The sequence below is a fragment of the Papio anubis genome, chromosome 8 (assembly GCF_008728515.1).
Source record: "Papio anubis isolate 15944 chromosome 8, Panubis1.0, whole genome shotgun sequence".
NCBI lineage: Eukaryota > Metazoa > Chordata > Mammalia > Primates > Cercopithecidae > Papio > Papio anubis.
This window is the reverse complement of record NC_044983.1, coordinates 117040167-117052999: the sequence shown is the minus strand read 5'-3', so window position 1 is coordinate 117052999 and position 12833 is coordinate 117040167.

The window sequence follows — 12833 nt, the reverse complement described above, 5'->3', positions numbered from 1 at the left end:
GGATTTCCCTGAACTCCCGCGTTACAAGTTCCCTCCAAGCGATAAACTCCCTGTTGCGCTTAAGTAATTTGTTTTAAAGCCAAATGGTGCCCTTCAGCTAAGTAACCGACCCGAGGAGGAACAGTTGGGAGGGGTGTGTGCACGTGTGTGTGTGTGTGTAAGTGTGCATGTGTGTGTGTACCTGGAGCCTTCGACAGCCGGCTGGGACTCTAAAAAGACCGCGCTGGTCCACCACTTGTTAACCCTTTCTTCCCGCCAACTCAAAAGTTTCTGAGCTGACGTCAAGTGTCAAAGCCTTTCTCATAAAGAGGTTTCTGCCGTGGGTGGGCGGAAAAAATAGAAAAATAATTATATGTATATTTTTGCTCAACCTGGTCCCCTAACGTAAAAGTACTCAAACAGCGCGCATTAAAAATACAATAATAAAAATTGTGTTCTGCATGACTTGTATTTAGCCATCTCGAAGGAAATGGCTTAAATGGCTTTTGGTTCTTGCAAGCCTTCTGCAAAGTTAACGAGTAAAAATATGTCTTGCGTGGAGATGGCCTGTCCTCGTCGTTTTCACAATGCCCCAAGGCTGGGTAGAGTTCGTTTTTTGGTTACTCCTCCCCCCCCACCCCGCCCCCTTTCTTTCCCTTGGTCCTTGCCAACAAGCCTGCTGATGACTTAAAATGGACAGTAGGTGGCACTGTTTAGGAAAAAATGAGAGTGAGTTTACAAATTAACCAACTTGGTCTTCGGAGATTGCACTGAAACTGTTACAGGATAAAACAGGTTTTTCTTTCTTTCCTTCTTCCCCTTCCAAGGATCTTCCGAGGGTTGGACTTCTTTGGAACTCGACAGGACTTTGAAGACTGGGTTTTTAGTCCTTATCACATATATGGGCTATAATGAATAAGTCGAAACAGAAAAGTCGAATAAACTGGAAATGATGCTTTCAGCACGTCGCACAAGGTGTAGTGTTGGGGCATGTGATTAGAGGTCAAGCATTTTACTGCAATACCAGGTAGTCAGCCATCCCAGTCCCCAGGGGCCGACCTGCAAAGTACTGCGCGTTTCCGCCCCCCTTCCCACCCCCACACACAGCGGTTACACCTCTGGGAAGCATTACCTTGGCCTGATGACTTCACGCTGCTCAGGGGAACCCACTGATTTCCCCCAGCAAACCTTCACGCTTCAGCCTTTGTTTAAACTCTGCCTTAGGTGGTTCAACGCTTCAAGAGACTGGCTTAAATTTCAGAGCACAATTTCATCCCACTTCATCAGACTCGAGCTTCCTGATTCAGTTTGTCGGTAGTTTTCAAATGCTAAATTATAATTTTAAATATATCACCTAACTTCTGTACTCTGACGTATAACGTGGATTAAACTGATTGGAGGTAGAGTGGAAATTGTGGGGTGCCAAGTATCTAGCTGTGAGACCCCAGGGAGACACTTAACCTTCCAGCTCTAAACTTTCATGAATATGATACATAATGCGGGAATACCTATTATTGCTTACTAGCATTTAACTGTGCCTGTGCTAATAGTTCAAGCAAGAAGCACATTTGCTAAAACTGGGTTTCTTTATTATAGAAAAACACATTTGTTGTTTCTCGCCTCTTACTTGTAATTCATTACCCATAAAACAAAAGTAAAATGTTCTGTGACTGCAAATGGATTTAAAAGCTGATTATACAGTGACGCATTTCTGTCGTCCTCCCATCTCCACCCCAAAGAAAGAGGTAAGAGACTAATACAATGTGAAGCCAGAGGTGAAAGTTATTTGAAAGCAAACTTTCAAGTTTGAGAGAGACTTTACATTCAAATCCTATCTTTGATGTTTGCTGTTTGTGAGATCCTAGAAGCCTATTTCACCTCTCTGGATCTTCATTTCCTGGTTGATAAATGGAGAAAATAGCTACAAAGTGGTTTTGATGATATAATGTGTTAAATTATATTAAGAGCTTAGCTCAGTGCCTGCAACATTGTGGGTATTCAGACAAACATTAGTACTGCACTCTTTTCCTGGCCTTATATTCCTTAAATTATTCTTGGTGAGCATTAACCATGGTTTCATTCTAGGTTCCCTTATTTGACCTACTTCAGCTTTGTACTGTCCCCTCACTCTTTTATTTTTGTTTTTTATAGAGATGGAGTCTCACTATGTTGCCCAGACTGGTCTTGAACTCCTGGGCTCAAGCAGTTCTTCTTCTTCTACCTGCCAAAGTGCTGGGATTATAGATGTGAGCTACTTTGCCTGACCTCTTCACTCTTTTAGATTGACTTAGTCAGTGCCCGTGAATATATCCCAGACATTCACATTTAATGCAACTTCTTTTCTGAGTCTCAGGCCAAACTATCGGTCATGGAGTACTGATTCACAAGCACCAAATTAAGAGACATAAGATCCAGTTTCACAAATAAGCTATGGCACCAACCAATTGAATAACATTGGATAATTCACCCTCAGCTTTCTATCTTACAGGAGCTGTTTGGATCAGAAGATGACATCCTTTCAGCCATCCCTTTCAGGTTTTGACATCCTAAAATATACCTTATGGAACACATACCTGTTATGCTTTCACCTGTACAAGGCAACAGAGAAAACATGGTAGTCTTTACTTGAGCAGATGTGACTTAGCAGTATATTGTTGCTGACCTCCATCCCACAGCACAAAATGTATGTTTATATATCTGAGAGACAAAGTATCCAGAACAAGGATTTAGTACCTTCGTAATCCTCTGTATATGTAGTTCTAGAACTTTTGGTAAAGAAACTCTTTATACTCTTAATAATTATTGAGAACCTCAAAAACAGTTTATATGTTATGTCTATCAATATTTACCACATTAGACTTTAAAGCTGACTTAAAAAGTTTTAAAATACTTAAGTCATTTAAAGTAATAAATGCAGTTACATACCAACTTAATAACATTTTGTGAAAATAGCTATTTTTCAAAACCAAAAGTGAGAAAAGTGTCATTATTTTCCATTTTTGTAAATCTCTTTGCTGTCTAGCTGATAGAAGACAGCTGGATTCTCCTATTTGCTTTTGCATTCAATTGTTCTGATTGAAGTATAAGAAAAAAAATCTTGTATCATACACATATATAATTGAAAAATGGAAGAGTATTTACATAGGCTTTTTAAAGTATTCCTCCTTTATACTACATCAAAACTTGGTAAGTTGCAATGTTGTGAATTGGCCCAGGGTTTGGCCCTCTGAAGATTTGCTGAAAATCACTGACATGAAGTAGATTAATAGGAGAAAAGGCATATACATTTATTTAATGTGTATACATACACAGGGGCTTTTAGAATGAAGACCCAAAGATACAGAAGAAATTGTCTGTTTTTATGCTTAAGTTTAACAAAGAATGGGCAGCCATGTAGAAATAGGACAAGACAAAAAGGGCATAATCTAATGCTAGCTGACTGAGGAAGCCCAGCAAGGCCTGTCAGTGTGTACTCAGTATGAGTGAATTTTGTATACTCTGATAATACATTATCTGTTGTTCTGTCTTACACTGTAAATGCATCTTTTATAATCATTTATGAATTTGTAATATTGTGTATTGATTATCTAAAAAATACAGGTCCAATGAGTTATTTTATTTTTATTTTTTTGAGACAAGAGTCTTACTCTGTTGCCCAGGCTGGAGTGCAGTGGTGCAATCTCTGCTCACTGCAAGCTCCACCTACTGGGTTCACGCCATTCTCCTGCCTCAGCCTCCCGACTAGCTGGGACTACAGGCGCCCACCACCACACCCGGCTAATATTTTTGTATTTTTAGTTGAGATGGGGTTTCACCGTGTTAGCCAGGATTGCCTCGATCTCCTAACCTCGTGTTCTGCCTGCCTCGGCCTCCCAAAGTGCTGGAATTACAGGCATGAGCCACTGTGCCCAGCCAGGTCCAATGAGTTACGCAGATTTTCTAAATGTTGACACATTTCATTTTTGATAACACAAAAGATCACAATCATTAATATTACCACCAATGCCATCCAGTGTCTTCAAATATTAAGAATCTGTCATGTCCATGGTGGCAAATACAAGTTTCCCAAAATTCTAGTTTTCTCTTGAAAGCTCACATATTATCATTAGCAATAAATACTGTCAGTTGCTTGCATTGTAGTGACAGGTTCACTAAGTTCAATTAAAAAAAAAAGGCTTCCAAATGCCCATACTTGAATAATAGTAGTTTGTCTGTTAATTATTCTTTCAAGTAAAAGTTATGTTCCATGATAAAAGTGGCCAGCGAGGCTTGCAACTCAATCACATGAAAGCTTTTCCTCCAGATAACCAGGGTAGCTTGGTGTGTCCTTTCTATTTCTTCACACAGAATGTTAAAAAGCCAAATACTGAAGGATTAAAATTTAATAAAATTAAAACTATTGGCTGGGCACAGTGGCTCACACCTGTAATCCCAGCATTTTGGGAGGCTGAGGTGGGCGGATCACCTGAGGTCGGGAGTTTGAGACCAGCCTGACCAACATGGAGAAGCCCTGTCTCTACTGAAAATACCAAATTAGCTGGGCATGGTGGCGCATGCCTGTAATCCCAGCTATTCTGGAGGCTGAGGCAGGAGAATCGCTTGAACCTGGGAGGTAGAGGTTGTGATGAGCCAAGATTGTGCCATTGCACTCCAGCCTGGGCAACGAGAATGGAAATCTATCTCAAAAAAAAAAAAAAAAAAAAGCAAAAAACAACTATTTAGTGCTTTATCAAGGATCTTCTTAAATGAAACTTGCTATTTATTTCCTAGTGAGGGCTTAGGGGTAAAGCATGTGAGAATGACTGCTGGTACAGTTTGCTCCTACTATTTTCCAGCTAAGGCACTATCAGTTTTGCCCATCATTGCCTCTGCATCATCAGTATAAATGTCAACAAAGTGAAAGATGAAAATGCCTTAGAATTAATATTAAAATCACTTTGATGCCCTGAAAGGGCTTCAGGGTCCCCCAAATATCTACAAACCACATAGAAAATACTGGTTTGTATTAAGCATACCAAATGCGGTAGTGTACAAATCTTTTATTTTGAGAATATAGACAAACTTTTGCACATTGAGAAGATACCTAGCAATAAGAACAGGAATATTGATAGCAACTCTGTTTCATGATGCATGGCTGTAGGAATTAGTAATGCTTAGTGTGACACAGAAGATTCAGAGGACGCAGGAGACACTGGGAAACTTACATGCCTTGGAAACACATACGAGCTTTAGCACATACCCTATGATCCCAAGACTGTCTGTATACCACTGGGGATTAAAACATATCGTATTTCAGTTCCACAAATGATGGAATTTCTTAAGAGTCTGACTGTGTAAAGATGGGAAAGAATTAACCTGAAATTTAGTTTTTTATTTCCAGTTTGCGTGAGGCAAAGGAATTTCCAGCATCTCATAGAAATTGGACTACTTGCCTTTTAATGTTAATTCCAAGCCTGAACTCCCATGGCTCTATAATTAATGCAGAGAAAATGTTGAAGATGGTATGGCTGTGTTAATGATGGTCACTAGATTTTAAAATGTGAAGAGATGGAGATCTAAGCATTTATAAGACACTCAAGAAATTGGAATGAACAGATTGGAAGAGATTAAAATACTCATTGATTGATTGATATAGGTAGAGGAAGATCATTTTATTTATCCTTGTAGTTTTTGAAGGTTTCACTATATCAGAGTAGTAATTTGTCAATCTTTGATCCTTTCAAATTAGACTCTGAATATTATTTGAGTTGTTTGTTTGTTTGTTTTCAATTTGAGATGAGTTTTACTCTTTTTGCCCAGGCTGGAGTGCAATGGCGCGATCTCGGCTCACGGCAACCTGTGCCTCCCAGGTGCAAGTGATTCTCCTGCCTCAGCCTCCCAAGTAGCTGGGATTACAGGCATGTGCCACCACACCTGGCTAATTTTGTATTTTTTAGTAGAGACAGGGTTTCTCCATGTTGGCCAGGCTGGTCTTGAACTCCTGACCTAAGGTGATCCACCCACCTCGACCTCCCAAAGTACTGGAATTACAGGGGTGAGCCACCACGCCTGGCTTGAGTTACTTTTTAAGGATTACCAAAGTGAAAATGAAAGGAACAAAAACCAAAAGTCATAGAAAACTCTTTATAGTATCTCTCAATAGGCCTTTCCACAGATGAGGAAATTAGCTTTAAAATATTATATGACTAAAGCTGTACCCTAAACAGTAGGTAGGTATTCAAAAGTATTTAAGGTCAAAAACTGTGATCTGATTGGCAACAAAATCATCAAATATAGCCATCTGGATCACTTATTGAAAAAGAAAGTCCTATATTTTTGAACTTTACATTAGATCACTGAATAATTATGTAGGAGCAAAGTTTCATATTATTGAACTATTTAAATTTTAAGAATTATCTCCAGATTCATGTGTGTTTCAGATCTAAGGGTAGAAAGTTATTTTACATAGCCTAAATAACATGTTTATCACTTGCATTTTTCCGGACCCAGATTATAGAAAAGGACAAAACTATCCTTAATTTAAATGTTAGCAACTTCTGTCAAGAAAAGTTTGTGCTTTACAGGACAAATCAACAACAGCAGAAAGTGCTACTCAGGGGGAAGGTTTGTAATCTAATCTTCCTTTGATATTTTAATGGCCTTAATTGTAATCCCTAAAGATAAAATTTTAAAATGTGTGTGTGTGTGTGTCCATAGCAACTGCTAATAATCTTGATGGGAGAAACAGATTAAGTATCTACATTATAGAAATAATCTTCCTTGGAAACTACATGGCATTTTATCTTATTCCTGAAAAGCTTAACAAACTTACCAGCTTTTTATTTATTTATTTATTTATTCATTCATTCATTCATTTATATTTTTTTGAGATGGAGTTTCACTCTTGTTGCCCAGGCTGAAGTGCAATGGCGCGATCTCGGCTCACCACAACCTCCGCCTCCCAGGTTCAAGCGATTCTCCTGCCTCAGCCTCTTGAGTAACTGGGATTACAGGCACCCACCATCATGCCCAGCTATTTTTTTTTTTTGGTACTTTGTTGAGATGGGGTTTCACCATGTTAGACAGGCTGGTCTAGAACTCCTGACCTCAGGTGATCCACCTGCCTCGGCCTCCCAAAGTGCTGGGATTACAGGTGTGAGCCACCGTGGCTGGCCTTCAGCTTTTTCAAACCCCAAAAAGATGTGCTTAATTTCTGGAAACTGATTTGTTTCTTATTAGAGGGTGTAGTTGCTAAGCTTTTCTGGGTAAAAGAATCTTTGATAATTTGGGATAAAAAGTGACTCTGTTCCCAAATTAATAAATATGCATTTGAACATTTTCTCACAATTTTGGGGACATTACAAACTGCTATCCCTCAGGCATGTTCATGGACAGATTAAAAAGCCTCTTGTCCGATAGAAATATTGTGTGGTCTTTGGAAAGACTAAAAAATCCAAAATTGTTAATTACAAAGTAAAAAGCTTAGGAAACTTGTATTTTCATCTATAACATCCATAAAGGAGAAGTTCCCAAGCTTCAAAGTACTTACAAATTTAAAAAGAAGACAAAGGGAGAAAGAAGTCAAGCCAACTTTAATTTTTTCTAATGATTTACACTAATTTTCTTTTGATGCATCAATTTGAGGGAGAGAAGATCTCAAACTAAAGAAGTCTTAGTCATTTGGGAGAAAGCTAAGAAACTGGGAATATAAGATTTTTAAAAAATCCATTACATTTCCCTTTTCTCAGGTATTGACACCTGATTTTATATTTTTAGGAGAATAAGGAAATCCAAATTCTATTCCAAGTTTTCAAATTAAGAAGCCTGTGTTCACACACACAGGTGGCTGAAATCCTTGTCAGGATGGAGGGGACCTAAAGCAATTCAGTAAATTGAGACTTCCTACCTTTATCCAAGAGAGGTGTTAGCTCCAAGACCCAGTTAGTAGAATTATCATTCCAATTGCAAATCCAGGGCTCGTTCTGTCGCTCTCAGTCCTAATAATGCAATTATTCCAATTCAAGGGCTGGTACTGTCACTAGCAGTCCCAATAATGCCATTAAGAAGTGTGACTCCAGGTATTAGTCACATCCTGCCTACCGTAGAAGCCATAGCAGGGTAACTTGAGGATGAAAGCAAGCGATTGAGAAGCTTACCAAATAAATTATATTTTTGTGAATTATAGGTGTGTTCTCTATCATAGCATTTTCTTTCTAGTATTTTAGGGTTTCCAAGTTCAACCCAGATCAGTGCAGGATTGAGAACTTAGTGTTCAGTGGTTCTAGCTGTATATTATGTGTAGGCAGAGAACCAGGACTTAGTTTGATTTTGTTCCTGACTCATCTCTTGCAGACAGCACCTGTTGTTTGTTCACACCAAATTCATCAGGTTTCTAATTAAGCAATTGTTTGTTTTGAAAATCCAGGTGGCCTCAAGAATCAGAGGTGAAAAGGAATGTAAAGCTGTACTTCTCAAAGTGGTCTGAGAGTGGCCTCCATTGCAGTGAGTTGGCTGCTGTTAAAAATATAAATTTTGTGTCCAAACCCCAGACCTAGCTCCTCAGAATTTATAGTAATGGGTTCTGGGCATATGTCTGCTTTGAAAAACTTCCCCAGGTCATTCTTATATAAACTCTGAAGCTTGGGACTTTTACTTTGGGGGGTGTTGTAGATGAAAACACAAGTTTCCTAAGCTTTTTACACATGACTCTTTACAGTTATATTTGTGTCCTTAACTCTAATTGGATAACAAAAAAGTAACAATGCCTATTTTTGCAGAATAGGATTGTAAATTCCAAATTTTTTTCTCTTTACTGACAGTATGTTTGTCTTGAACACCCTGAGGCTTATATAATCAATAGGTTATCTGCTGGCACATTAATCCAGTGATTTCTATCACAAGTGAGAAAATATCAAGTATAAAATAGAGGGTTTTAGACTTGAACTACCGATTTGGGGCACCCTCACACTTCTGTCTGCATGGTCTTGGGAAAATTGCTCAATCTCTCTAAGCCTCAGTTTCTCTGTATTTGTATTCTCTGTATATAAAATAGACATGGTAGTAAGATCTTACTTAGAGTTCATTGTGGGGAGTAAATAAAATTATCCTTTGAAAGCTCTGATAAGCAAGAAATAAATGTTTGCATAATTATGGGTGTTGTTGAAAACACTGTTAGGTTGAAAGATGATATGTGTACTCATCCCTAAGAACTTGCTCCTTGGTTACAATGAAGATTTTCAATTTCCCCTGTTCTGGTAGGCTTCCTGCTATTGTATACTTCTAGATTATGCTCAGAATTTAAAAATGTAAAAAGCTGGTCAAGACTTTTTGAAGGCTTAAAAGCTACAAATGTTACTTTTAATTCCTAAAGAAAATCCCTTTAAAGTACTAATTAAGTATCAGGCGTAAGTATGTAGTTTAGAAGGAATTTACTATAGGCGTTATTAACCATGTCTACTTAAATAATAGGAAACTCCATGTTCAAAAAGGCTTAAAAGACAAGTTTAAAATACTTCTTTGAAATAGTTGTTTTTGGCTGGGCGCTGTGGCTCATGCCTGTAATCCCAGCACTTTGGGAGGCCGAGGCGGGTGGAGCACGAGGTCAGGAGATAGAGACCATCCTGGCTCACACCGTGAAACCCCGTCTCTACTAAAAATACAAAAAAACTAGCCGGGCGTGGTGGTGGGCGCCTGTAGTCCCAGCTACTCGGGAGGCTGAGGCAGGAGAATGGTGTGAACCCAGAGGCGGAGCTTGCAGTGAGCTGAGATTGCGCCACTGCACTCCAGCCTGGGCGACAAAGCGAGACTCCGTCTCAAAAAAAAAAAAAAAAAAAAAAAAAAAAGAAAGAAAGAAAGAAATAGTTGTTTTCTTTCTTCCCTATTGTAATTTACCCAGTGAAATTAACAGAGTTCTCATCTGGTTTTCAGCACACCGTTGCTTCATCGCATGCCTCCAGCTGAACGATCTGAAGTGCGAGGAGGTCAAGCGACCCCTCCAGGTAACACACAGTAAGTCAGAGATTCAGGCCAAATTCAGTTTTTGTGCCAGGGCTTTTGACAAGTTTCTAGGAGTGTCTGAGAATAAATGGTTAGCTAAAACTGAGTCTTTACACCTTTGTTTTAGAGCAAAGACAAAGGATACCTTTTTTCTTATTGATGTTTTCATTCAATTCCAATTTCTAAATAAAATAATAAAATTTCTAAATATAGTAATTCAGACATGACTTATTAACTCTCCTCCAAATAACTGAATTTATACTGCTATCACATTAGAACCCTAGCAGAAGACTTTACCTCTTGGAATTTCTGGCCAATTTGATCTACTTTCGGCTGTCTCTCCTTATTTTGAGCCATCATGTTCACTGTTGCTGCATATTCATTCACCAAAAGTTTATTAAGCATCTATTATAGTCCAGGCACAAGTCTTGTCATTAGCATTTGCAGGACTCTGCACAAGGATACTTATAGTGGCTCATATGCCGTATGTCTACATGCCTAATAGTTATAAAACAAGTTGGCGAAATATTTGCTAAAATTAGTTCTTTCTACCTTGACAAAATACTTTGCAAGGCCAATTTGAAATTTAGAATTCTCAAATGCTTCAGCATACTATGCCAGAACCACAGTGCAAGGAGAACATACTAGCAGCCACCAGCACCTAGGTACCAGTCTCCTGCATCTGGCCCTCAGCCCATCCGTCTTTTTTCTCCACTTATGGCCACATCCCATAACATGATGGGCTTTGCACACATGCCTTGAATATCCTGCCTTGCACATTGAAGCTCAGCCACAGCTCCATCTATCAGGCCCCCTTGCACCATTCTTTGTGGACCCCTGTCCTCCAAACTCTTTAGTCTGATCTGACCTTAAACTTTCCAACCTAATTGCAAACTTTTTTGTTTACAGTACGTTATATTAAACAAGTTAGTGCACATTTTCATTACAATACCTCTCAGTCCCAAACTACTCTTTCTGTCTAAACTACTTTTTTCCATCTCTGTCCACTTCAGTATTCTAACTCATCTCTCCGTCTCTTAGCTGTGACAGTACTCCATGACTTTCACATCATAGTCATCATCTTTTATGTGTATGTACATATGTATATCATTTTGCAATTGTGTGTATGTATATATATGTGATATATACATATATGTACACAATCATGTATATGTCAAGTTTGCAATTGGGTTGATGTGTGTATATATATATGTCAAGTTTGCAACATATGTGCATGTGTGTGTGTATGTGTATACACATATACATATATATACACATGCACACATATATATGTACACGTGCACATATATTAAAACATATATATATATATGCCATGCACGGTGGCTCATGCCTGTAATCCCAGCACTTCGGGAGGCTGAGGTGGATGGATCACCTGAGGTCAGGAGTTCAAGACCAGCCTGGCCAACATGGCAATACTGTGTCTCTACTAAAAGTACAAAAATTAGCTGGGCATGGTGGCACACACTTGTAATCCCAGCTACTTGGGAGGCTGAGGCGGAAGAATTGCTTGAAACCGGGAGGTGGAGGTTGCAGTGAGTCGAGATCGTGCCACTGCACTCCAACTTGGGTGACAGAGTGAGACTCTGTCTCAAAAACATAAAAAATAAAACAAAAAATACATACACACACACACACATACATACGTACATATATATATATTTAGGGACAGGGTTTCGCTCTGTTGCCCAGGTTGGAGTGCAGTGGTGTGGTCATAGCTCATTGTAATTCCAAATTCCCACAGAGAGGGCCCTGAGGGGACAGTACTTGTACAGAGAGGAATGGGATATTTGGTGTAACTTTACTTCATTTATTGTATGGTGCCAACCTTTACTAAGTTTTCCCAGCTGGAGATTAGCTTCTCGTCTGCTACTTCCCTCATTCAATTACCAATCAAATCATTTTAATTTTACCTTTAAATATTTTTCAAATCCAATCTCATTTCAAATATCATTCTTTTGTTTCGGTCCTCAGTATTTATAAACAGGTCTTCTGGTCATAAATTCATTTCAAATGAGCCATCAATATGAGGTATGTGAATTGCACAAATCTAAAATGTCATTTTTGTTTCCACAAATATAATTGTATGATAAATAGAATATATGAAACCAGAAAGTAAAAGTAAATCCAATTATAATGATAGTTACAATGAATATAAATGTGTCAAGTTACTTGGAAACAAGAGACAGAATTTCATTCTGACTAACACAAATACAACACACTCATGAGTCTTTTTTTTTTTTTTTTTTTTTTGCTAAACAGATTTGTTTTAAGCCAAGCAAAAAATAATGAATTAAGAAAAAACTAGTAGAAATTTGGAAATGATAGGTAATATACACCAAGGGAAATCCAGGATAGTAATTTAATATCAGTGTTACCTTATTCTACCACTGTTACTACATAGTAGATGCTTATATGTTTCTTATACTTATTGATTTGTTATTCACTTTGCCAATTAGCAACATCTTTTTTTGTCTCATAGTCATATACAGTCGCAAACTAGTAGTAGTAGAATGAAATAGCAACTAGGATTATAAGACCATATATATAAGAAAACCTAAGTTAATAGCTAGGTATTTTTTAAAACTCTCATAGCTTTTTAGACATTTCCCCTTTTCTGATGTAAGTATGTAGCCCAAAAATTTCCCTCTCAGCACTGTTTTAGCTATATCCCACATATCTTGATATGCTAGGATTTTTGTTTTGTTTAGTATTCATTCAGTTCAGTGTGTTTTTAAGTGTACTTTATTACTTTCTCTTTGACCCATGGATTATTTTAAAATGTAAGTGTTTAATTTCCATATGTGTGGTGACTTTCTGCCCTTTCTGTTACCAATTTTTAGTTTGATTTCATTGTGGCC